Source organism: Natator depressus, chromosome 26 (assembly GCF_965152275.1).
Source record: "Natator depressus isolate rNatDep1 chromosome 26, rNatDep2.hap1, whole genome shotgun sequence".
Lineage (NCBI taxonomy): Eukaryota > Metazoa > Chordata > Testudines > Cheloniidae > Natator > Natator depressus.
The window spans coordinates 7005934-7031770 of NC_134259.1; the positions used below are offsets into that span (position 1 = coordinate 7005934).

At 44.9% G+C, this 25837-nt stretch overlaps 1 long non-coding RNA gene across 1 annotated transcript in view; it reads right to left on the bottom strand.

The window, feature by feature from the left end:
• Nucleotides 1-522: 522 nt before the first annotated feature.
• The window catches only part of LOC141978294 (uncharacterized), a 158373-nt gene continuing 133058 nt past the window's right edge, over nucleotides 523-25837 (bottom strand). Inside the window, exons 3-4 of the long non-coding RNA XR_012636364.1 lie at nucleotides 22196-22406; nucleotides 523-901 (exon numbers count right to left, since the gene is read on the bottom strand). This is a non-coding gene — a long non-coding RNA (uncharacterized LOC141978294). The remainder of the gene's footprint in view (nucleotides 902-22195; nucleotides 22407-25837) is intronic.

The following is a 25837-nucleotide window of genomic DNA, read 5'->3' on the forward strand; positions in this document are numbered from 1 at the left end:
AGAGTCTGCTTCTCCCTCACCCATGCTATTAGCCAGTCTTCTCCTACTTAGCACAAGGCATTCATCAGAAGTAGTCCTACATAGCGCAAGGAGCTAGCACATACCTCAGCAGGGCCAGAGACGGACAAGGGCAACAAATCTGGAGGAATTTTGAAAGCCCTTTAAGTGGGAGTCAGGTGAGTGTTGCTAAGGCCAGGTGATGCTAGCTGAGGATCTGGCTCTTGTTTTTTAAGAAGTGAAAGATTTTGGAGCACGAGTCTGCAGCATGGGTTCTGTAGCATATTCTGTGCTTGTGGAATCATAGTATACACATACCTGCTAAGTCAAGGGTAAATGGATCTCATTGGTAATGGGCTCAAGGTGCAAAATGTGGATTGGGGTCTGGGTTTGGATTTCAAACCTCCCGAAGTTGGGAGCTGCTCAAAACTGGGGTTTCGGTTTGGCCCATCTCCTGATCGAGCGTTAGGGCATGAGCTGATCACCACAAGGGTGAGGAAAGAATGCTCTGCCTATCTACAATCAAACCACAACCGCCTGCCTCTAACGGATGAAGCATTAGACTACTGCCAGAAGGAAGGATATCGGACTTAATGAACCAATGTGATAAATCCTGTGTTCCACTGTAGAGCACAAACAAATCACACAGACAGACAAAAAAACACATACATGCTGTATGCTGGTCATGTGAGCTGCACAGGGAATGAAGTTGGGTGTCTTTAGTTCCTAAAAGCTGCTGAAGAACCATCTTGCATTTCCTTCTCTTTGCCACTGGATGGAGTCAGGAAACTGCACGTCAGCTGTTTCTCTTGCATGTGGTTCCAAGTAGCTAGTACAAATGCAGTACAGAGGCAAGCACAGCAAATGTTGTCCCCCGACTGAAAAAATTGGCTGTCTGTCTGTACTGGTGGAATAAAAAAAAAAATACAGCATTATTATAACATTCTTGAGAGTTCTTTTCACATTTAAAAGACTCAGAGCCAGACTCTCCTATACACAACAGGTAAGCACCCTAACAGTTACACTTACAACCCACATCGAAATGTCACCCACATCATGACGCAGCAAAAATGTAACACGTGAGCTAGCAAATAAAACCGTAAATTCTATCCCCAGACCATCAGCTCTTCCCAGAAGCCCTCCTCCCAGATGGATGGTTTCTGCAACATGCCATACAGGGCAACCAGTTCAGGCTACTTCAAAGCCAAGGAGCTTTCCCCAGGAACATACTACCTCCAGTCACCTCTCTCTGGATCTAATTCTGCACCACTTAAGTCAATTGGAATTTTGCCACTGATTTCAGTGGGTGCAGGATCAGATCCTCTTTCAGGGCAACATGGAAAGCCCACTGAAGTCAATGGAAATCTTTCTGCTGGTTTAGCTGGGATGTGTATCGGCATAGAGCAGAGATGGGGCCTTGCCGAATTTGCTGATTGTGGCAGTACGGCACAGGGAGAGAGGCCATCTCTCAAGTAGGCAGGCCCCAAGACATTCAGGATTGTAGACTATATTCCATTGAGACATGAAGATAATACATCTATGCCACATTTAAAAAAATAGTCATTTTTACCAACTTGAGACACGTCTAGTACCTTAGCCCCTGAAAAAACAAACAAAGACCATCGAACACAAACTGAGATTGATTAAACCGGATGTTTATGATTCCTATATGTATGGTGTAGACATATATACAAATATAGGGAATACTGTATACATAAATATACACAGCAGATACAGAGAATACTGCATACATGTATGGAAGAAGATGTACATGACTGGATAATCTTTATTTTTGTTTGATTATACTTAGGGTCATTATTTCCTTCCCTTCATTTTTATTTACCATCATTCATTTATTTTATTTCACAGAATCATAGAAGATTAGGGTTGGAAGAGACCTCAGGAGGTTATCTAAACCAACCCCCTGCCCAGAGCAGGACCAACCCCAACTAAATCATCCCAGCCAGGGCTTTGTCACGCCTGACCTTAAAAACCTCTCAGGATGGAGGTTCCACCACCTCCCTAGGTAACCCATTCCAGTGTTTCACCACCCTCCTAGTGAAAGTTTTTCCTAATATCCAACTTAGAATCATAGAATCATAGAATATCAGGGTTGGAAGGGACCCCAGAAGGTCATCTAGTCCAACCCCCTGCTCGAAGCAGGACCAATTCCCAGTTAAATCATCAATCAACTTAGACCTCTCCCACTGCAACTTGAGACCACTGCTCCTTGTTCTATCATCTGCCACCACTGAGAACAGCCGAGCTCCATCCTCTTTGGAACCCCCCCTTCAGGTAGTTGAAGGCTGCTATCAAATCCCCCCTCACTCTTTTCTGCAGACTAAATAACCCCAGTTCCCTCAGCCTCTCCTCATAAGTCACGTGCCCCAGCCCCCTAATCATTTTTGTTGTCCTCCGTTGGACTCTCTCCAATTTGTCCACATCCTTTCTGTGGTGGGGGGCCCAAAACTGGATGCAATACTCCAGATGTGGCCTCACTAGTGCCAAATAAGGGGAATAATCACTTCCCTCGATCTGCTGGCAGTGCTCCTACTAATGCAGCCCAGTATGCCATTAGCCTTCTTGGCAACAAGGGCGCACTGCTGACTCATATCCAGCTTCTCGTCCACTGTAATTCCCCGGTCCTTTTCTGCAGAATTGCCACTTAGCCAGTCGGTCCTCAGCCTGCAGCAGTGCATGGGATTCTTCCATCCTAAGTGCAGGACTCTGCACTTGTCCTTGTTGAACCTCATCAGATTTCTTTTGGCCCAATCCTCCAATTTGTCTAGGTCACTCTGGACCCTATCCCTACCCTCCAGCGTATCTACCTTTGCCCCTAGCTTACTGTCATCCGTGAACTTGCTGAGTGCAATCATTAAAGAAGAAGATGTTGACCACAACCAGCCCCTGGACCAACCCCTGGGGCACTCTGCTTGATATTGACTGCCAACTAGACAGAGCCATTGATCACTACCCATTGAGCCCAACGATCTAGCCAGCTTTTATCCACCTTATAGTCCATTCTTCCAATCCATACTACTTTAACCTGCTGGCAAGAACACTTTGGGAGACCGTATCAAAAGCTTTCCTAAAGTCAAGCTATATCACATGCATCGCTTTCCCCATATCCAGAGAGCCAGTTTTCTCACCATAGAAGGCAATCAGGTTGGTCAGGCATGACTTGCCCTTGGTGAATCCATGTACACTGTTCCTCATCATCTTCCTCTCCTCCAAGTGCTTCAAAATGGATCCCTTGAGGACCCGCTCCATGATTTTTCTAGAGACTGAGGTGAGGCTGACCGGTCTATAGTTCCCCGGAATTTCCTTCTTCCCTTTTTTAAAGATGGGCACTATATTTGTCTGTCTTTCTCCAATCATCCGGGACCTCCCCCAGTCACCACCAGTTTTCAAAGATCATGGCCAATGGCTCTGCAATCACATCAGCCAACTCCCTCAGCACCCTTGGATGCAGTGCATCCAGCTGCACGGACTTGTGCATGTCCAGGTTTTCTAAATAGTCCCGAACGTGTTCTTTCACCACTGAGGGCTGCTCACCCCCTCCCCATAGGGTGCTGCGCAGTGCAGCCATCTGGGAGCTGACCTTGTCTGCGAAGACCGAGGCAAAAAAAAGTACTTCCACATGTCACTAGGCTGCCTCCCCCCATTCAGTCAGGGTCCCACACTTCCCCTGACCACCTTCTTGTTGCCCTTCACATCCCTTCTTTCTCCTGCCATCCATCTTCACCCTCTGACAAACAGAGGCTAGGGACACCATTCCTTACCCATCTTGGCCAATAGCCATTCATGGAGGTTAAGTCCATTAATCTAGTTCTCTTTTAAACCCTGTTATAATCCTAGCCTTCACAACCTCCTCAGGCAAGGAGTGCCACAGATCCCTTGCTAGCTGCAACTCCAATTGTGCTTTGGCCTTCCTGATTACACCCCTGCATGCTTGAGCAATATTTTTTATACTCCTCCCTAGTCATCTGCCCAAGTTGCCCCTTCTTGTAAGCTTCCTTTTTGTGTTTAAGCTCACTGAAGATTTCTTTGTTAAGACAAGCTGCCATATTTGCTGTTCTTTCTGCACATCGGGATGGTTTGTTCCTGCACCCTCAATAAAGCTTCTTTAAAATACAGCCAGCTCTCCTGGACTCCTTTCCCCCTCATATTAGCCTCCCAGGGGATCCTGCCCATCAGTTCCCTGCGGGAGTCAGAGTCTGCTTTTCTGAAGTCTAGGGTCCGTATTCTGCTGCTCTCCTTTCTTCCTTTTGTCAGGATCCTGACCTCAACCATCTCATGGTCACTGCTGCCCAGGTTGCCACTCACTTCTACTTCCCCTAGCAATTCTGTTTGTGAGCAGCAGGTCAAGAGGAGCACGGTCCCTAGTTGGTTCCTTCAGCCCTTGCATCAGCAAGTTGTCCCCAACACTCTCCAAAAACTGCCTGGATTGTCCGTGCACTGCTGTATTGCTCTCCCAGCAGGTGTCAGGGTGATTGAAGTCCCCCATGAGAACCAGGGCCTGCGATCTGGGAACTTGTTAGTTGTCAGAAGAAAGCCTCGTCGACCTCATCCTCCTGGTCTGGTGGGCTATAGCAAACGCCCACCATGACATCACCCTTGTTGCTCTCGCCTTTAAAAACTTAACCCAAAGCCTGTTGACAGTCTTTTCTCCAGTTTCATACTGGAGCTCTGAGCACTCATACTGCTCTCTTACATACAGTGCAACTCCTCCACCTTTTCTCCCCTGCCTGTCCTTCCTGAACAATTTTTACCGATCCATGACAGTGCTCCAGTCATGCGAGTTACCCCACCAAGTCTCTGTTATTCATAGTTCCTTGACTGTGCCAGGACTTCCAATTCTTCCTGCTGGTTTCCCAGGCACTTAAGATGGCTAGCCGATGGCCCTATTTTCTCAGTATGAATCAGGAGGCCTCCCCTGTTGCACCCTCCTCCTCGTGTTTCCTCCGGGTACCCCACTTCACCACTTACCTCAGGATTTAGATCTCCATGCCCCAGCAAACCTAGTTTAAAGCCCTCCTCACTAGGTTAGCAAGCCTGCCTGCGAAGATGCTCTTCCCTCTCTTCATTAGGTGGATCCCATCTCTTCCTAGCAATCCTCCTTCCTGGAAGGACATCCCATGGTCAAAAGAATCCACAGCCTTCTCTCCGACACCACCTGTGCAACCACGCATTTACCTCCAGAACTCGATGGTCCCTACCTGGGCCTTTTCCTTCAACAGGGAGGATGGATGAGAACATGACTTGCACCTCAAACTCCTTTAGCCTTCTTTCCAGAGCCACGTAGTCTGCCCAAGGTCATTCTTGGCAGTGTCATTGGTGCCCACGTGGAGAAGTAGGAAAGGGTAGTAATCCAAGGGCTTGATCAGTCTCGGCAGATACTCGGTCACATCCTGAATTCTAGCTCCAGGCAAGTAGCACGCTTCCAGTTTCCCAGTCTGGCTGGCAGATGGATGACTCCGTTCCCCTTAGGAAGGAGTCCCCGACCACCGCCACCTGTCTCCTCCTCTTGAGTGGTGGTCGTGGAACCCCCATCCCTAGGACAATGCATCCCGTGCCTTCCGGTCAATGGGATCTCCTTTTGATCCCTTCCCTCAGATGAGCCTTCCAAACCATCCTCTACTGTAGTACTGTGCAAAGAGCCTGAAAACAGTTTCTTACTTCTATCAGCATTGGGGGTACATGGTTTCTCCTCTTTCTTCTTCTGGAGGTCACATGCTGCCAATTTTCTTCCTGTTCTGCACTTAACTTCCCCTTTAACAGCTATTTATTCCTCCCCACCGCCACACCAATACCATCTGCAATTTGGTCACTGAGGCCTGATATATTTCATACTTGGCTCTATTCAGTGTACGACATCTTTAATGATTTGTTTCAGAGTAGCAGCCGTGTTAGTCTGTATTCGCAAAAAGAAAAGGAGGACTTGTGGCACCTTAGAGACTAACCAATTTATTTGAGCATAAGCTTTCATGAGCTACAGCTCACTTCATTGGATGCATGCAGTGGAAAATACAGTGGGGAGCTGTAGCTCATGAAAGCTTATGCTCAAATAAATTGGTTAGTCTCTAAGGTGCCACGAGTACTCCTTTTCTTTTAATGATTTGGTTATTTTAAATGATCTAGTATTGATTTCTTGGTGGGGGGGGGGGGGTCAGAAACCAGCAATGAACCTGCCCAGCAGCTGCTACCCTGAGATGAGATGGTTATACATGGAGCAGAAACCATCTGTGATCCAAGTCTTTCTTCTTCGTTGTTTTTTGGTGGTTCTTACATTTTGGTCATTCACATTTTTTGCTGGAGGGGAAATCAACTAATCTTGTGTTACTTGTGAAATCATTAGAACTGGTTGGGATTTTTCATTCTAAATATTTTTTCAATGAAAAATCATCCAGTATTAAAAATAAAAACGTTCATCTTTACAAAATTTTTTAACTTTTTGATCAAAAATATCAGATTTCTTTATCCATTTTTCAACTTATGCTTCCCCATCCTTTACCTTCAATTTTCCCCTTTTCCTCCCTTGATTCTTTTTTCCCCCACTGACGATGAAAAAGGAAGAGTGGAGGAAAGTGAAAATGGAGAGACCAGGGAGAAAAACTACCCTCCCATCCCAAACCCCCATCCCCCCCCCCCGCAACCAGGGGTTTCATTTTTTCAGTTGCAAAATTTAAACTTTTTGAAACGAACATTTTTCAGATTTTTGTGAAACATACTTAAGCACTTTTCAACCACATCTAGAAATTACTTTTGTCCCATACAAAGAGAAAAATAGAAAGCGGAGCGCAGACAAGAAAGATGTTCTTGGGGTTAAAGCACAGGACTGGGACTCCGGAGGCCTGGGTTCTATTTCCGTATCTGGAACAGCCTCCTTGTTTGACCTTGGGCTAATTGCTTAGGCCTTGATTCAGCAAAGGATTCAAGCATATTAGTCTTTAAGTACATGCTGAAGTGTCATTACAGTTAAGCAGGTGCTTAAATGTTTTGATAAACTGAGGGCTGAAACTATCTCAGATCCCCTTTTGTAAATGGTGATCATATTACTTCCTTTGTCTGTCTTTGACTATGACTATACTATCGCGGTAAGGCAACCTACGCTATGCAACTCCAGCTATGTTATTCACGTAGCTGGAGCCGACGTACCTTAGGTCGAGTTACCGCGGGGTCTACACCGTGTGGGGTCTACGGGTCGACTTACCTTACTCTTCTCGTCATGGGTAGAGTACAACTGGAGAGCGATCTGCACACGACTGAGCGGGTCTTTACTAGACCTGCTAAATCAACCGCCAGTGGATCGATCTCAGAGCGTCAATCCCTGCCGTAGCGTAGACATGCCCGTACGTATTTAGACTGTACATTCTGTGGGGCAGGCTGTCCCTGATTCTGTGTATGTACAACGCCTAGCAGAACGGGGCCCCAATTAGTCTTACTGCTGCCATCGTACAAATAATAAATAAGTGGAACTGACAAGTTTCCATCACTACTGCTATGCTACGCTGCAGTTTTTCTGGAACCAGCCACTCAGGAATAGGCCAACGGCTTTAGAAAAAAATAACTCCATCACAGTGTCACACACAACCACACACCTCTTTGCCCTATTTCTGAAATTTGCAAACTTAAAGCTTAATCCTATTTCCATTGAAGTCAATGGCAATTTCAGCACTGATTTCAAGGGGCTTTGGATCAGACCTTTCCTGCACAGAAAGCATTAACCAATGCAGTTTATTTTGCCTATAAACCATTGGCCCTGCATGCTCTCTTTTTATTGCTGTATCACCAAAACTTACTTTTATCACTGAATTCGTGCTGACTTCACGACTAATGGAGAAAACATATGCATCGCACTTAAGGCATGGGCAGAACACCAAAACCAAAAGCTTTCACCTTCGTTAACCATAATTAGATGTGGCATATCTTTAATCAACCCTATCTGTCCAACATTCACTTTATTAAGAAGTCCATCATGCCAGGCTGCATAATGTAATTGGCAAAGACAGTAAATTCATAATGGGTGCATAAGCAAGTGGAGGTATGGGATTTTTGTTTTAAAGGCCCCGCTTCAGGAAGAATCAATTTAGGGAATGGAAAATGAGGTAGATTAAATCAAGTTTGCAGATTTACTTTGCAAATGGTTGCTGCAAATGAGCCACTTCTAATAAAGGCTTTGTTCTAAAGTGAAAGACTATTGGTGCATATGACAAATTTAGGCCAAGACACTGCAATCTAATATGCATACCTAAGACTCCTTGAACCCATGCAGAGCCCCCATTGACTTTTATGGAAGTCTGGGCATGTGTACGGGGCCCACTTGCCTGGATCAGTTGGCAGGCTCAGGGCCCAGTTCTGAATAAAAAGAGGAACTAGGCAGTTCTCGCTCATGCATAGTCCTAGGACCCTCAGCAACCTTTCCCATACGGAAGATGCTGTTCCCCACTTCACTTCTGTCCCTCAGCTTGCTGGTCAGTAGGCGAGGATGTTCTAACACTACCCTGCCTTACAAGGATGTTGAGGGTGTCCACTAGCTTCAGGACCCTCAGTTTTGGGGTGTCCCACTTAAGGCACCCAGGATTCGGATTTTCAGGGTTGCTGAGCATCCAAGCCCTTCAGCTGGAGCTGCGGATACTCCTCCCTAGAAGTCAGACCCAAGCCGAGCACTCAAAAATGGAGACACCCAAAAAAATACCAATGGCTGTTTTTGGAAACGTAGGTCTACATTTCTACATGCCTCAGCTTCCCCATCAGCTAAATAGGGAGAATACGGGGCTCCTAGGGAGGCTTGTGCCATTTCTGCACTGCCCTGAGTACAGGGGGCAGCATAGAACCACCCCAGGAATGGGTTATGCTCCTCTCTCCGTAGGCAGGGGAAGTGTGCAGTTTCCTTTAGACTCAGCTCCGCTTCCTCCCTTCCCTATTGTCAGAGGGACACCAAGACAGGCTCCCTGTAGCCTTAGTTCCCTGCCCTTCCCCACCCAGCACATCCCCCTGATCAGGAACAATCTGGGTTTTCAATCAATTAATTCCTAGAAAGTATTTTCAGACCCTGGGATGTACATTGCTATATTACAGCATGGTGTTATTTTTTTTCCTTTCAAATTGCTTTAAAGGGGCTCTGTAATTTGAACCTGAATTTAAACAGCCGCTTTTCATGCACGCAAGACACGGTCCCCTATGCAATCACCCGATCTAACCCTTCCCTGTAATAGAATAATGAAAGCTTTCCTGCAACAAGGTGACAGCTTGTGTTTCGGACTGAGCCAGCTTGTCATGTTCCATTCACATGTGTTGTGTCACCCGTCGTCAGGAGGCACTGCCTTGCACGCAGACTTGCCACAACTCAACGCGGGGTTAGCAGCGTAACAGGGTAAAGCACAACATTTCAAAAACCAGGGCAGGACAGAAATGGAATGCTGCTGGCTCATCTCACGTGAGGACTCCCACGGACCGGGTAAGCCAAGCAGGAGCCAGCCCTGAAAGTGGAGATCGTGCAGCAATCAATCAAAAGGGATTTCACGGGCCCCAGTTTTGAGTTTCAGCTGAGCTTTGCGCCACACCTTGGCATCCCCAGGCTCTGAACACATGCAGTAGAGCAGCCTCATGAACTGCTCTTATGGCAGCTGCCATGAGTCAAGGCAGCCGCCCACAACAGCCTCATTCCTTCTTCTCCACTAGCCAGGACTCCGCCACATCCCTACATCGGGCTGGGACAGGGCTCCTCCGCCAGCCTTACCGAGCCCAGGGAAGCCGCTACATCAGCGAATTCCCAATTGGCTTTTTCCACGTTTTTTACACTCCCTGACACAGCTAGCATGCAGGAGCCGCACATAACCCAGACCTGGGACAATATCTGCAAAGGGATGAGCCTGTGACAAAAGTTTGGTTCCAGCTCCGAACAGCCTCAGAGTCAAGTTTATCGTTCATGTGTGAGTGATAAATTCTGCCTTCCTGCAGCTGGGCCTACAAAGTGCTTATGGCAGAGAGAGCGAGTGAGGAAATCCATTTTATCCCCACAAGACATTTCAACAACATGGTTTTTTGTTTGCTTTCCTCTAATTTTCTTTTAGATTTGTAGGGTTTCATCAAAATAACGGAAAGCCGAAGATCCGACTGTGGTGTTGCTGCTGAAAAACCCCAAAAAAACCCACCACCACTGAAGCCCCCCAAAACAAATAAACCCAAAACAGTTTGGGTTGTTTTGGTTTCGGGGGGGGGCAGGGAAAACCCAGCTTTTCAATGAAAATTGACATTTTCCCCATGAAAAATTCTTCAGTTGAAAAGTCATTTTCTCCTGAAAAAAAATGTTTCAGTGGAAAAATTTTCATGCAGTTTTAATCACTGGCCCCACTGTTAGCGTAGCTAAAAGCGTGGTAGAGGACTATGCTTTTGGAGCTAAAGGAGGTGACTCCTAGTTCCTGTGGCGAGGGTTTAAAGTGGTAGATAGGTGGTGCATAGACAACGCACTGGCCGCTGCAAAAGGAAGAACTCCACCCAAAATGAAATTAAGAGTCAGCGGGTTTAAAAAAAAAAAAAAACCAACCAACCAAAGGAAGTATTTCTTCATACAAACACACAGTCAACCTGTGGAACTCCTTGCCAGAGGATGTTGTGAAGGCCAAGACTGTAACAGAGCTCAAAAAAAAAGCACTAGATAAGTTCATCGAGGAAACGTCCATCGATGGCTATTAGCCAGGCTGGGCAGGGATTGTGTCCCTAGCCTCTGTTTGCCAGAAGCTGGGAATGGGCGACGGGGGATGGATCACTTGAGGATTACCTGTTCTGTTCATCCCTTCTGGGCCCTGGCATTGGCCACTGTTGGAAGACAGGATACTAGGCTAGATGGACCTTTGGTCTGACCCAGTATGGCCATTCTTACCCTCTGTGCCGTAGTTTGTACGATTGTCCATGCTGTCTGCAGCACCCGGATCCCTTACAAGGGACACTCAAATCTGGGATTCTGTCCCTGGCCTGTCTCTAATGTGTTTTCTGCACAGGCTCAGGACAAACATTTATTGCGCAGCCTTGGACGGTCACTCACTGCGGTATCTTTCAATCAGTGCTTGCTGGGGGACACTCCTCTCAGGGTACATCTACACTGCACGCGAAGGTGTGATTGTAACTTTGATCTAGCTAGCACAGGTAAGAATAGTCGTAAGAAAATGCGGTGACCTGGGTTAGCAACCTCAGGATACAGAGCCAGGCTCCCCAGCTGGCTTGTACTCTGGTTGCTAGCCCATGCCGAACCCCACGCCACCATGTTTGCACTATTGTGACCCATTACCTGTGCTAGCTAAATTCAAGTCTACCCATGCTCCAATCACACTTTGACTTACAGAATAACAGCCGTATTAGTCTGTATTTGCAAAAAGAAAAGGAGTACTTGTGGCACCTTAGAGACTAACCAATTTATTTGAGCATAAGCTTTCGTGAGCTACAGCTCACTTCATCGGATGCACAAAGCTTATGCTCAAATAAATTGGTTAGTCTCTAAGGTGCCACAAGTACTCCTTTCGCTTTGACTTACAGTGTAGACCCTCCATTGTACACGTGAGGCCCCACTGAAGTCAGAGTGGGTTAGCAGGCACCACCTTGCAACCTGGAAATTGGGCCTGCAGGCTTCAAATATTGAGGAACAGCTCCATGAAAAGCCTTTCAAGTACATTTTCCTCCTGCTCTTCATGCGTAAGTCCCATAAACATTAATGAGAGTTCCGCATGTCCAGGAAGAATGAGAAGCAGCTGCCGTGTCGCCTGCTGAACATTAAGTGTAGTAACTAAAGAACTCCTCACACCTGGAATAGCATGTGCTAGAGAAATCAGAGTTAGCGACATAGTTTTCTAAGTGTACGGTGCCCACTAATACTTATCAAAGCGCTCTACACACAGCAGCTAATTAATCCCAACAAGCCCGCATTGCGAATGTAACAGAGTTATTGTTGAGGTCTTACAGATAGAGAAACAGAAATGCTATGTGGCCTGCCCCACGTCACAGAGGAAGTCAGCCAATATTAAAATCCAGGTGTTTGTTTTCAAGTCCTGTGCACACATCATAAGGAGTATGCACTGCTTAAATCCAAACAATTAGGGGCTTAGGCCATGAGGTCGGTTCTCTGCTTTGGGGTGAATTTCACCCTAAACTGCGTAAGCTACAGATAAAGTGGCTTATGCTGCCGGACTGTACTGCTTCCTCTCCTCTACAATTCCTACAAGAGGCACTCCTATCTGTGAGCAAATCTCACACCCAGGGCCATATTAACTCGGCTGAACCCTGAGCTGGTGGACTTTTCTGTTGCTCTGGTTTTCAGCTTATATTTATCATGGTGTTTATAGTTATCAGCATTATCTCCCAGCTTTGCAGTGCCGAAATGCAGAGTTGTGTGTTTACCAGCGGCGTGTTCACCTCCTTGCATAGGATCAGAGGGCGTTTTTCAGTAAGGTCAGCTGTCAGAAGAAATGCTGAGTTACAGAATAGCACTGGCACGACCTTTCAAACCAGTAATTAAATATCCAAGCTGTCTGTGATGTCAATTATGGGGCTCATCTTCTGCGACATTAACTTTCAAGATGATGTCAGCAGAGTTTTCTTGACTGTGGGGAAAAATATGCCTCTACGTAGGCTTGACCAATGGCTTTGAATTGAATAGAAACTTTCCCCTTTCCTTCAGTAGGCTTAGGAGCCAGCTTTATATCTGAATACAGAACTTTGTTTTTTTATTATCTAGTTAGTCTGGGTAGCAAATAGAACTGGTACACTCTGCACTTCGTTCCTAATTCCAATCACACAGAAATTAGCGCAAGATAAGGAAGGAGATTTCGGAGATCCCGATTTCAAATACTGTCCCCCTTCAAACAAATGAACCTGCACTCTCGGTCTGATCCTGCCGCATGCCCTTTCAATTAAGTCGTTTTGAATCAAAGCATCCATACGTGGAATTACAAGAAGAAAACTATAGCCTTATACCCGGTGGAGACAAGTTTTAAGTGAACAGCACTCAACACCTTATTAGGAGAAATGCACCTAAAAAGTCCTCTAACAAGTCTTCTTACCCGTTTGGGGTTAGAACTGATTTAAGAGTATCAGACCTACCAGTGGCTCCTTCAAGCAAACTAGGTATATTCAGCAAAGCATCCAAGCATTTGGCTCCACTCTGACTTCAGTGGGGCTTAAGCACATGCTTAAGTGTTTTGCAATATAGGGAAGCACTTTTGCACACGTATGAACGCTTTGCTGAATGGACGCCACCGTTCGTTGTAAGTTACTGTTTACGTAGCGCTAGCTTGTCCACCTGTATTCAGACTGGCGAGCGCTTTAAGAAACAGACCCAAGTAAGCGCTCCCAAGCCGAACTGAGAACTACCTCAGCATTAGGTTAACATGCAGTACAGTGTGCGTTGTTGGAGGGTCTGGCTATAACAGAAATGTAGCGTAAAACACTTGCTACAGCAACAAACGAGGCTCTTCTACCACTGTTGTAAATCCACCTCTCCGAGGGCGGGAGAATTGGAAGAATTCTCCCATCAACCTAGTGGTGTCTACACCGGAGCTTAAAATCAACTTAACTACATTGCATAGGGTGCGAAATTTTTCACAAGCCCGAGCGAGGTAGTTAAGACAACTCAGCTTTTAGTATAGACCAGCCCTTACTTGCTATGACTGACAAAAAATCAAACTCCCCCCGAGTTACACGCAATCCTGGATTCTAATGAGTGGCTCAAGCACCAGGCAGATACTCTCTCTTCTGAAGGGTTCTATTCATGTACCTCACAGCTTGTTCAACATTATTCTATTACAGCGTGATTGGAGATTACTTCTAGAGCTAGCTGGTGTAGGCCTTGCATGAGCAATGAAAGAAAACAGAAGACAGACAAGACATTAGCCATGGATAAAGCATGAATTCAGAAGTGATCTTGTAAATAATATGTAGCTAATAGATAAAGAGTAACATGAGAGAAGCTTGCAGCTGCAGGTTTGTTTACTAGCGCACTGTAGCACATGGACAGCTCATGATCTATACAGGCATTGAATGTAATGCACGTGTTAGTCTGTTTTAGATGATGTATACAATTTCATTATAATTATATACTTTGGAGTTGAGGTGCACCCTAACCTGCCCCCCACCTGAGCCTCAGGTCTAGCTTTATGAAATGCCAATAAAGAAACCTCAGTGACAAGGTCGAATTTGAATCAAGTTTTTGCATTCAAGAGAACTGGATAAAGTGTTCTGGGTCAGCAGCGTGGAATAGGTCTGAGGAAATCCCAACATGTGAAAAATAAAATTTCCATCCCATGAAAAATTTCAATGTTTTTTGGGAAAATAATCTGAATTGGGAAAGTTAAAAAAATTCACTACAGGAAAAATTCCATTTTGGGGAGAACTGAAATGCTATATTTTGGCTTGCTCCTGACTGTCTGGCTCCCTGAGCAGCTGCCTGACCCCACAGGCAGCCAGTTCCCTGAGGAGTCCGGCAGCCGGGTAACATGCCTGGTTTCTGACAAATGTTTTGACAGAACTAGCGTATTCCCATAGAAAGTTTAGATTCTGTAGAATTTGCATTTGCAATGGGAAAAAGTGTTCCACCAGAATTTTTTTTGACTAGCTCTAATGACTTCATCCTGCCCCTTTATTGATTACAAGATCATAAAGGTGAGTCTTGGTAGCTGAACAAAATTGGAATGAGTAGGTTGGTCTAGCAAAAACACTCTGCTCATTGCGACCTGAACGTAGAGGTCACACAGTCAAGCTCTCATATCTAGGTTGGCAGAGGTTTAGAACTTTAAAGAAACAGCATGAAAGTTATAGAAGGGAGGGAAATGACCCTTAACGGATGGTTTAGCAATATGGGATTTGCCATAGATTAGAGTTTGGTCCGTCAAGTCCAGGATGTTACAGGCAGAAATAGCCAATACACAATAATTGAGAGGAAAGTAACAGCAAATCTAATGCACCTGGCCATCTGTACAATGCTGTTCCTGGAAAAAGAAAGGGAGTACTTGTGGCACCTTAGAGACCAACAAATTTATTTGAGCATAAGCTTTTGTGAGCTACAGCTTACTTCATCGGATGCATGTAGTGGAAAATACAGTGGAGAGATTTTATATACACAGAGAACATGAAACAATGGGTGTGACCATACAGACTGTAACGAGAGTGATCAGGTAAGGTGAGCTATTACCAGCAAGAGAGCGGGGGGTAGGGGGAACCTTTTGTAGTGATAATCAAGGTGGGCCGTTCCCAGCAGGTGACAAGAACAGTAGGAGGGGAAACAAACAAGGGGAAATAGTTTTACTTTGCGTAATGACACATCCACTCCCAGTCTTCATTCAAGCCTAAATTAATTGTATCCAGTTTGCAAATTAGTCCCAATTCAGCAGTCTCTCGTTGGAGTCTGTTTCTGAAGTTTTGACTTAGAACAACGCTTCCTCAGCTCTCGTCCCCTAATGCCCCTACTCTACTTGCGCTACATGGATGGCATCATCATCTGGACCCATGGAAAAGAAGCCCTTGAGGAATTCCACCATGATTTCAACAATTTCCATCCCACCATCAACCTCAGCCTGGGCCAATCCACGCAAGAGATCCACTTCCTGGACACTATGGTGCTACTAAGCGATGGTCACATACCACCCCCCTATACCGGAAACCTACTGACAGCTATGCTTACCTACGTGCCTCCAGCTTTCACCCAGGACACACCACACGATCCATCGTCTACAGCCAAGCTCTACGATACAACCGCATTTGCTCCAACCCCTCAGACAGGGACAAACACCTACAAGATCTCTAGCAAGAGTTCTTACAACTACAATACCCACCTGCTGAAGTGAAGAAACAGATTGACAGAGCCAGAAGAGTACCCAGAAGTCACCTACTACAGGACAGGCCCAACAAAGAAAATAACAGAACGCCACTAGCCGTCACCTTCAGCCCCCAACTAAAACCTCTCCAACGCATCATCAAGGATCTACAACCTATCCTGAAGGACGACCCATCACTCTCACAGATCTTGGGAGAAAGGCCAGTCCTTGCCTACAGACAGCCCGCCAACCTGAAGCAAATACTCACCAGCAACCATACGCCACACAACAGAACCGCTAACCCAGGAACCTGTCCTTGCAACAAAGCCAGTTGCCAACTGTGCCCACATATCTATTCAGGGGACACCATCGTAGGGCCTAATCACATCAGCCACGCTATCAGAGGCTCGTTCACCTGCGCATCTACCAATGCGATATATGCCATCATGTGCCAGCAATGCCCCTCTGCCATGTACATTGGTCAAACTGGACAGAATCTACGTAAAAGAATAAATGGACACAAGTCAGAAGTCAAGAATTATAATATTCAAAAACCAGTCGGAGAACACTTCAACCTCTTTGGTCACTCGATTACAGACCTAAAAGTGGCAATTCTTCAACAAAAAAAACTTCCAAAACAGACTCCAATGAAAGACTGCTGAATTGGAATTAATTTGCAAACTGGATACAATTAACTTAGGCTTGAATAAAGACTGTGTAATGACACATCCACTCCCAAAGTAAAACTATTTCCCCATGTTCGTTTCCCCCCGTACTGTTCCTCACACGTTCTTGCCAGCTGTGGGAAATGGCCCACCTTGATCATCTCTACAAAAGGTTCCCCGCCCCTCCGCTCTCCTGCTGGTAATAGCTCACCTTACCTGATCACTCTTGTTACAGTCTGTATGGCAACACCCATTGTTTCATGTTCTCTGTGTATATAAAATCTTCCCACTGTATTTTCCACTACATGCATCCGATGAAGTGAGCTGTAGCTCACAAAAGCTTATGCTCAAATAAATTTGTTAGTCTCTAAGGTGCCACAAGAACTCCTTTTCTTTTTGCGGATACAGACTAACACGGCTGATACGTGGTTCCTGGAGGGGATGAGGGATCACTTTCTGATCCTTGCATGTGCTCAGGATGTTACTGAAGCATGAAATGAGTTTATCCTTTTCTTAGAATACATAAAAAGGATTCCTAAGGATCATACAATTAGTCAGTATTGTACTTATCTTCATGCAGAAATAAATTCCACAGGTTAACTCTATACTCCGCAAGGCAATAGTTGCTTTCATCTGATCTAAGTTTCCCATTCGTTCATTTCATTGAGTGACACGATGGGATTTAACATAGGAATTGCCATACTGGATCAGAACATGTCCAATATCCTGCCTTTGCAGTGGACAGTGCCAGTTTCTTCAGCAAAAGATGCAAACAAGTCTGTAGTGGGCAGTGGTGGAGTAAGCTGCCCGCAATGGAATTTTCTTCCTAACCTGCATTAGTTGGAACTTGGCTCATGCCTTCAGGTGTGAAGACTTATATCCCCTGCAAGACTCTTGAATTTTTAAAATCTTTTATTGTAACTCTACATGCTTTCATTAAAGCTGGGCAAAATTTTTCAATGTATAGTGAATTTGCCAAAAAATGCACTGAAAAAACAATTAGTCTCCCAGATCTACTCATTATCTATATAAATATCCAATCCAATAAGCTCTTGCTCTCAATGGTAGCCTGTGGCAATGAGTTCCTCAAGCTAAGTAGTAGGAAAGTGGTTTAGGAACTCTTTTAGTGAGCATCTCGTCCTGGTACAGCCATCCTTGGTTGGACGTTTGCGTCTCCGACGTGCAGGGGTATAATGGAGCTGATCCTCAGGATTTCATTTAGAGCGTGGAGCATCGCAGCAAGGAGGGGAAAGAATTCTCACAAGCGTGCCTCCTTTAAAGGGGGTTGAATGTGCCCCCTGTAAATCGTAATAAGAACAGGTGTCCATAATGAGACAGCTGCTGTGATGACCGGCGAAGTGATTCTAAGACTGCTCTGAGTCGAAGATGAAAATGTCCCTAGTTTAAACTGAATAGCTTATTCCTCTTTATTAATATCTGAAAATAGGTATGACTGATGAGCCTCCTCTCCTGGCATGTCTCAGAGACTCTTCCAAACAGCCGATTAATCTTTCTGAAATATATCGTGTTAGAGTCTTGGTCTCTTGCACTGTTACTGGTTATGAGGTTCATATTGCTCTCCCTTTTAAAGGAATTGTTCAACTTTTAAAGAGATGTAAATGCTTACAAGAAACAAACGATCTGTAACAGAATAGGAACAAACAGCAGGAGTGTATTCTTGTTGTGATATAAAACTGTGATTGGGGTGTAAAACAAAAAATAGATTCCAAGACACAGTGGGCACTGTAAACAAAGATACCAAAAAGTAGGGATACAAATAAGTAAACTGCCCTTTAACACAATTTCAGATTGGCTTAACATTAGAGCACCAGCCAAGTGCTCTTACCAGGAGGCTCTGGGAAAACAGGGTTTAAAGGGGCTCTGTCCTTGGTCTGTGGAGGTAAAAAATTAAATATGACCTCGAAGGAAGCGCCTCTTGACATTAGTCTCAGTATCCACCTTGTTGTTTTCAGAGAGGACGATTCCACAGAACCCTTTGTCAAAACATTCCCAAAGGGAGGAGTCATAGATTTCATTGGGATAGTGAGGTGGTATCTTGCTGCCAGGACAAGCAATTGAGAAAAACCTAACACAAAGCAGAAAAAAACTCATGTGTCGATCAGGCCCCCAGTTAAAAATAATAAATGGATTAAGTGGAATCATATTTACAGCCATCTGGATTATGTAATTTAAGGAACGGAAGGTACTAGATTTGACAGTGATAGATCAAATAGATCTGGACAGACCTACTGATTGACAGGACAGTCTTACTGGATCAGACCAATGGTCCATCTCACCCAAGATCTTGTCTCTGGAAGTGGCCAACAGCATCTGCTTCAGCATCTGCAACAAACCAGCATCTGCTGGTTCAGTGAAATTTTCCTCTTAACCGCCATTAAGTAGAGGTTTTCTTATGCCCCGAAGAACGAGAGTTTATATTCTTTTCAAAACTTGGGGCTTGTTTGAGTTCCACAGGCTACTGGTGTGGAAAAGTATTTCATATTACCAGTTTTAAATTTGCTATCTTTCAGTGCAATTGCTACTGACATTCTACCAGCTTTTCTTTTCTTCTTCTGTTAGTATTTCTTAATTACCTGCTCTGAGAGACACACAAATACTACCATATTTTAATGGTATTGTATAGTTTATCACAATAGGCTTTTAAACAAGTTAATGACATGGTTGACATTAGGAAGGACAAATATACAGATTTCATAGATTTCTATTTATAAAGTGGTCATCAATTGGCAACCACTTTACACAATGCTCCTCTCAACTTAGCCAAGGTTAAAAAAGGTCACATGCATCAGCAACACAATCTGTACAACAGCACTTGCCTGAAATTGCACTTCAGCTCTTGTAACAGCATTGTGGCATCTCATAAGACATTGGAATCTTGCCTTCCCCTCAAAGCGTACACGTAACTCCCATTAGCACTGCCACTGAGGGGAGAATGCAGCCCAGGCCGCCTTGTCTACAATGAATACATTTATTCAGCTTGGCAGTGTGATGTAGCGAATAGCAGATGAAGCGGAGACTAAGAACTTCTGAGGCTCCAAAACAGACTGTGCGGGTGACCTGAGATGAATTGCTTAACTTCACTGCATCACGTTTGCCTTGTCTAGGAAACGGGGCTAACATCACTTACCACCTACCTCACTTACAAGGAGGGGGTGAATCTTAATTAATGTTTGGGCTGTACACTGTAAGTGCCATATGTTACTGTAACGGCTTAAAATGCATTAAAAAGGTCTTTGCTAATGAAGGGCTAGACTCGGCTTTCAGGTGCAGCCCTGAGCAAGAGTGGGTGGGTAAACTGCACCACCCCCAGGAATAGCCCGAGGAGGCAGAATGCCTCAGCCACAATTCCCTTCCTGCTTCCCCCTTACTCTGGAAGCGAACGTAGCGTGACCAGCTAGCAAGTGTGAAAAAATAGGGACAGGGAGTGGACAAAGACAAAGCCCCGAATATCAGGACTGTCCATATAAAATCGCGACATCTGGTCAGCCTAAGACAACACCCTTCGTACTAGTTCAGCTCTAACTTGCTGGTGGACAAAGAGAGATGGAACCAAGATTCCTGCCCCTCCCTCAGCTTGCATGGGAGAAGTAGGAGCAGACAGAATACCCATTTATTCCCGTACACCTGCACCCAAGGGCAGAGTAGCTTGGCAGGCCTACAAGTTTACCTGGATTGTGAGCTCAGCTGTGGAAACAAGAACAGCGTGGGACCAGAAATCAATGACCCAATATTGCTGGGTTGGAAATTAGGCATTGCTGGTGGACAAAATAACGTGAGGATGGGCTGTTCCGCAACACTGCTGTGAACCTGTGACTAGGAAGAGGCAGCTAAATGCAATACTCTAAACATCCCAATGCTGGTACAAATTTGCCAGGTCTTAGAGAGTGGCTAAGACCATGTGCTGTGCCTGTGTTTTTCCAGCAATGAGGTTACAAGTAAGAGTCAAAGCCAGAGACAGGAGCTGTATTTTCTCTCTTCAACAGCAGAAGCAAATCCTCCAATCCAATTCAACTAACTTCTCTTCTCCCCAGACAGGACAGTTATTACCATCTATGCCTACTAAGAGACTGTCAGATGGGGGTTTCCTTCTAAAGATTCCCTCCAGGTAAAAGGAAAAGGAGCAAGGGATGATGTTCAAATGGAAGATGTATTTCATGTACCAGCATATTAGAGAGACAAGGTGGGTGAGGTAATATCTTTTGTTGGACCAGCTTCTGAAGAAGAGCGCTGCATGAGCTCGAAAGCTTGCCTCTCTCACCAACAGAAGTTGGTCCAATAAAAGATATTGTCTCCCTCCCCTTGTCTCTTTATTTAATGCTTTACATGTCAAATACTTTAACTGTTTGGTTTTCCCTGTATCAAGGATTTTTAATGATGGGCTTGCCACAGTAGTCAGCAGGCCGAGGTCTCGACATAGCAAACCCTAAACCTTGTTTAAAATCCGTTTGATGTTGGACAATTACAGGGTCATATTAACTCCGTTGACTCGAGGGGCTCATTTATTCCATCTACATTGACACACCAACACCCACAGACTGAAAGGATGTTCTTACTTCACATTGTTCCACGCTGGGGGCGGGGTGCAGGGGTTCAATCACAATGGAGGTTCAGTCAGGACTTCCTGACCTGTATGCCTGTTTCAACCTGGTTTGGGATTCCGCATGAACAGGCCCTTCTGTATGGTTTGCTGATGCTTCTGACCACATCCCAACCTCAGCAAAGGTTCCGTTTCATTTAGTTTTATGGTGAACTTTTGGGTCCTAAACAGCTCTCCCATCCCTAATCTTGATGAAGCAGCTTGGTATGGAGTCGTCTTCTTCATTGACTGTCTTCTCTGCATATTGCACAGTTTACCTCCTCTGTGTCTCAGCAAAACTGAGACAGAAAGTGTGCAAGGAACGGTCAGCTGACTTCCTGGGCTTCTTTATGCTGACTGTATGAATTACATTACCTTTTGGAAGCCAGCCTGTCAGGACTGATGCTGTTCACTACAGAAAATGCGGCAGACCTAAGAAAATAAATTGCAACCATAACCTCCCCTTCGAGCCCCCCGCAACCCTAAACCCTGCATTAAAAGTTAAAAATCTACCTGATGTATGTAGGGAAACACAGTTCAATGCAAGTGAGTTATTAGTAGCTTATCAGATTCTTTTTCTTTCGAATTGTCTTTTTCTCTGCATTGCAGTCCTACCCTAGTTATAACTCCAAGCCTATCATTATGTTTGACTGTAATGCAGCATGGCCCACTCCAGCTGTTGATTTCATTATGAGAGTTCATAATGCAATTAAAATGTATTGTTTATGAATTCGAGGACAAGCAAGAACATGGGTCTTGCCAGTTATGCTTAGGGCCCCCATTAGGGAAAAGATAAATAAAACCCTCAATTCTTAAACAAAAAGTTCATCAATCGGTCTCTACTACAGACCCCTGAGTGTACAGGAATAGTCACTGGAATCTCAAGAACCTCATCTACATTCTCAGAAATTCTCTCTTCTTCATGCAGCAGCTTTCTTCTAAAATTGTTCCCCATTCTTTTAACCTTGAAGGATTTACTGGAGATGCAGCTTACAACCCACCTTACATCCACACTGTTTTTCAGTCAAACGTGAGCATAATGCTACTTACCTCCTTTGCACTGTGCTTTGAGATCTGCAGATGAAAGGCACGCCATAAAAATGAACTATTATTGTATTCAGATAAACCCTTACCTGTTGGAAATAGGCATGGTTCTTCAGTGGATCTCTTTGTTTGCTCTCTATTTACAACAGCTCCATATTTCCTCTTGGATTCAAATGTCCGATCTGATTCTTCTTTCACATACGCTGATTTCTATCATGAGGTGCTCCAAAGGCAACGAAAGGCTGGGTTGTCCAGTGGATAGGTTACTGGTAGAGCTGGCTGGGAAACTTTCCTCTCCCCCTGCCCCGCAAACAAAAAACAAAACATTGACTCTTAGCGTTTTCATCAACAACAAAAACACACATACCTGCAAGCTTTTTCGTTAAAAACTGAGAAATTTCAGCAACTGAAAACTAAAAATCAGTTTTAACTTTTCTTTTTTCAGTTTTAATTTGTTTCACAAAAAATTGAATTTTGGAACAATTTCCATTTAATAAAAAAACAAACAAACAAACTATTTTTTGTAAAGAAAACTCAAACATTCCCTTGAAATAACAACCAGATCTAGTCAAGGAGCTCGGTTCTACTTCTGGCTCTGACCAGCTCTGATAACTGGAGCAATTACTGCCCTTTATCTGCGCCTCAGTTTCTCCAATGGGGATAGTGATCTTTATCCTTTTCCAAAGTGCTCGGACTCCGTTTTTTAAGTGCTTGTCCTAGAGGCTAACCAGGCTGGGGCCTACTGTGCATGGCACTGTACAAATACATAGAAAATGACAGTCCCTGCCCCCAAAGAATTTAAGTCTGAAAAAGAGTTTACAATCCAGTCCCCTTCTCTCAGCTAGGGGAGTAAAATGCGTAGATTTCTTTGCACCGGTTGAAGTTAAAGCATGTGTGGTGATCATCCTCTTGGCCTGCACACCGGGGACTGAACGGGGACCTCCAGAGCTAAAAGCACAAACCACGATGGCTTGAGATAAAAAACCACTAAGGCTCTGCAACTGCTGGCTTAAAGAACTCATACCCTCTGTGGATTGTCCCTATAAACACACACCCGTGGGTCGCACGTGCACCGAAGATAAGAAAGCACCCTGCTGTAAGTGATGTTAGCACAGTCTTGTAAAGCTGGCTTGTCGGCGCACGCTCCTGTTAGCGATACATAGGTCCCTTTGGACCCCCTGCTCAATCAGCTAAAGCAACTGTTTTGGCAGCTAACACGCATGCTGGCATCTAGGATCCTGACATATGAGGCCTTCAATTATCTGTCTCCTGCACTGGCATCCGAGTCCGTGCCTACTCCCTGATGCGGTGTTTTTATTTATTTAATATGTGCTTGCTGTCAAACAAGCTAAGGGCTCGCGCTGGGGTCAGCATGCTGCAGGGCCTTCCTAGGAGCCCATTTGGAAATTCCCTCCCCATCAATTGGGAGGAACATGCGAGGGCAGCAGAGCGCTCATGCTAAATCAAAGTCGGGGATGGCTTTTACTATTTTCTTCTTGGTGTCTGACACATTGCACTGCTGCAGATGGTACCCATTGAAGCAAAGCAGCTTTGTGGAGCAGATGGATACAAATGGAAACGGCCTCTGACGATTGCCGAGACGGGCTCAAGCTGCAAAACTCAAATCTAGGTTTCAAAACCTCGTCTTGCCTTTATGGCAATCAGACCCAGAGGCTTTGATTCAGCCAGCACAGCTAAGGCCAGTTCCACGGTCCAGATTCCACCAAAGTCAATGGAAAGTTTCTTATTTATTTTAAATGGGCATTCGATAAGGTCCACAGTGTAGGTGCAGATCAGTGTCAGTTTCTGAACGTCCAAGCATTTGAGGATGCTAGGATCAGAGGTTTGGATTCAGGCCCACTTCACAATGGCTACATGGGTGGCTTGAAATGTAGCTCCCCCCACCCATGGCAAGATGCATTGTTAGGGCCTGACCCTGCAATGAGCACCAGATGGGTGGCTCTCCATGCCTACATGGCATTGTCTTACTGGACTTACTGGAGGTTGCAGAGGTCAGCGTGCACAGAGAATGCGGGCGATGACGCCTGAAATGCTGACAACCAATGGGACCTTGTCATGAATGGTGGAGCGAGTGCTGGTCAGAAATGTACAATGTTAAATTACACAGTCAGGGGACCATTCTCCTCTCACACTAGTTTTACATTTCTGAAACTGCACTGACTTCAGAGAAGGAGCTCCTGATTGACACCAGTGTAAACGTGAAGAAATTCAGGACCTCATTTTGCTTCTTTGGTCCCTTTTTTTAAGTCTGCATTTAGGCACCAGTTCAGCAAAGCACATGTGTAAATGCCACTGACTTCCCATTGTCCCATTAAAGTGAAGCACTTAAGGTTAGGTGCTTTGCAGAACTGGGGCCTTGAAAAGCAGGGTATATTAGTATCAGGCCGGTCTGATGTAACAGATATGCCTGTCTCACAAAAAGATGTGCTACAACTAGGGGGGAAAAGGAATGAGTTATAATTCCTCTCGCGGACATGTCCTGTTACTCTGAAGTGCAGAAATACCCATTGTGACTCACTGAAGGACATGGATGTAGGAAGTTATCACAGAAGACATTGGGAGAAACTTCTGCAAACTGTAGTACAACAAGAGGAGCTTGAGTTGTCTGGGTTGGGAGCTTGGTAAGGAAATACAATCTGATCTTTTATGTCATTTCCTTCAGAGTGGATAGGACTAGATGATGGAAAGAAAGTACAGATTATCTTTGCGCCAGTTACTTGGTTTGCCACCCACATTTCCCCCCCCCCCCCATTGGAGCTATACATGAAGCATCCAATTTGGATTATTATAGGCTATGAGAGTTGATTGATATGCCATTTCTTTAGCTTTTCTTTGTACAAATTCACCTTAATGATTCTCAAGTCTATGAATGCATGGATATGTAAATCCACATTATGTTAGATATACACATATATAAAGTGAGGCTGTATCATTTGAAGGCCACTGCATAAAATCTACTATATGGGGCATATCAAAAATTGTTAGGAAATGACAGCCATTTCTGTACTGCCAAGTCAATTGACTGGACGAGTGTCTTAAACCAAGAATGAGAGTGACTGTACTTTTAGGAATACAGTAGAGACTTGCTCATATATTCCATTGCTGTTTTCAAAGCCAGTCAGACAGTTTAGTCAGGGGAGAAAAATAAGACAAACAAGTTCCCTCTGAGTTTGACAATGGTTGAAGGGGCTTGATTTTCAGAGGCGTTGAGTACTCACACCTCCTGCTTCCTTTATTGGGAGTTATGGACCCTCAGCACCTCTGAATAGTCAGCCCATGGCATATAGTACAGTGGAAACTGGGTTGGTCGCATTTTTGACCCTCTTTGAACCAGAATAATATAACTGAGGTGGATCCTTACCCCTATTATGGGGAGATAGTTTGGTCTAGTGGATAGGGTACTAGCCTGGGGGATGGCACACACTGGTTCCCTCCTTCAGCTTGGCTGGGCCAGTCACTTCCCCTCTCGGTGCCCTGGTTTCCCCTCCGACCCACTGGTTGCCTAGTCTCTTCAGACTGTAAGACAGTTCCTGCCCAAAAGAGCTAATGCGGAGTCTATACAGTGCCTTAAAAAAAAAAAAAAAAAAAAAAAAAAAGAGGGCCACAGTGTCTCTTTTGGAGCCTTTAAGGGTACAATGGATTTTAAAACTCGTAGCAGTGAGTCTCAGAGCCTGTATCTACAGACTGGGGCTCGCAGGTCTCACACTATG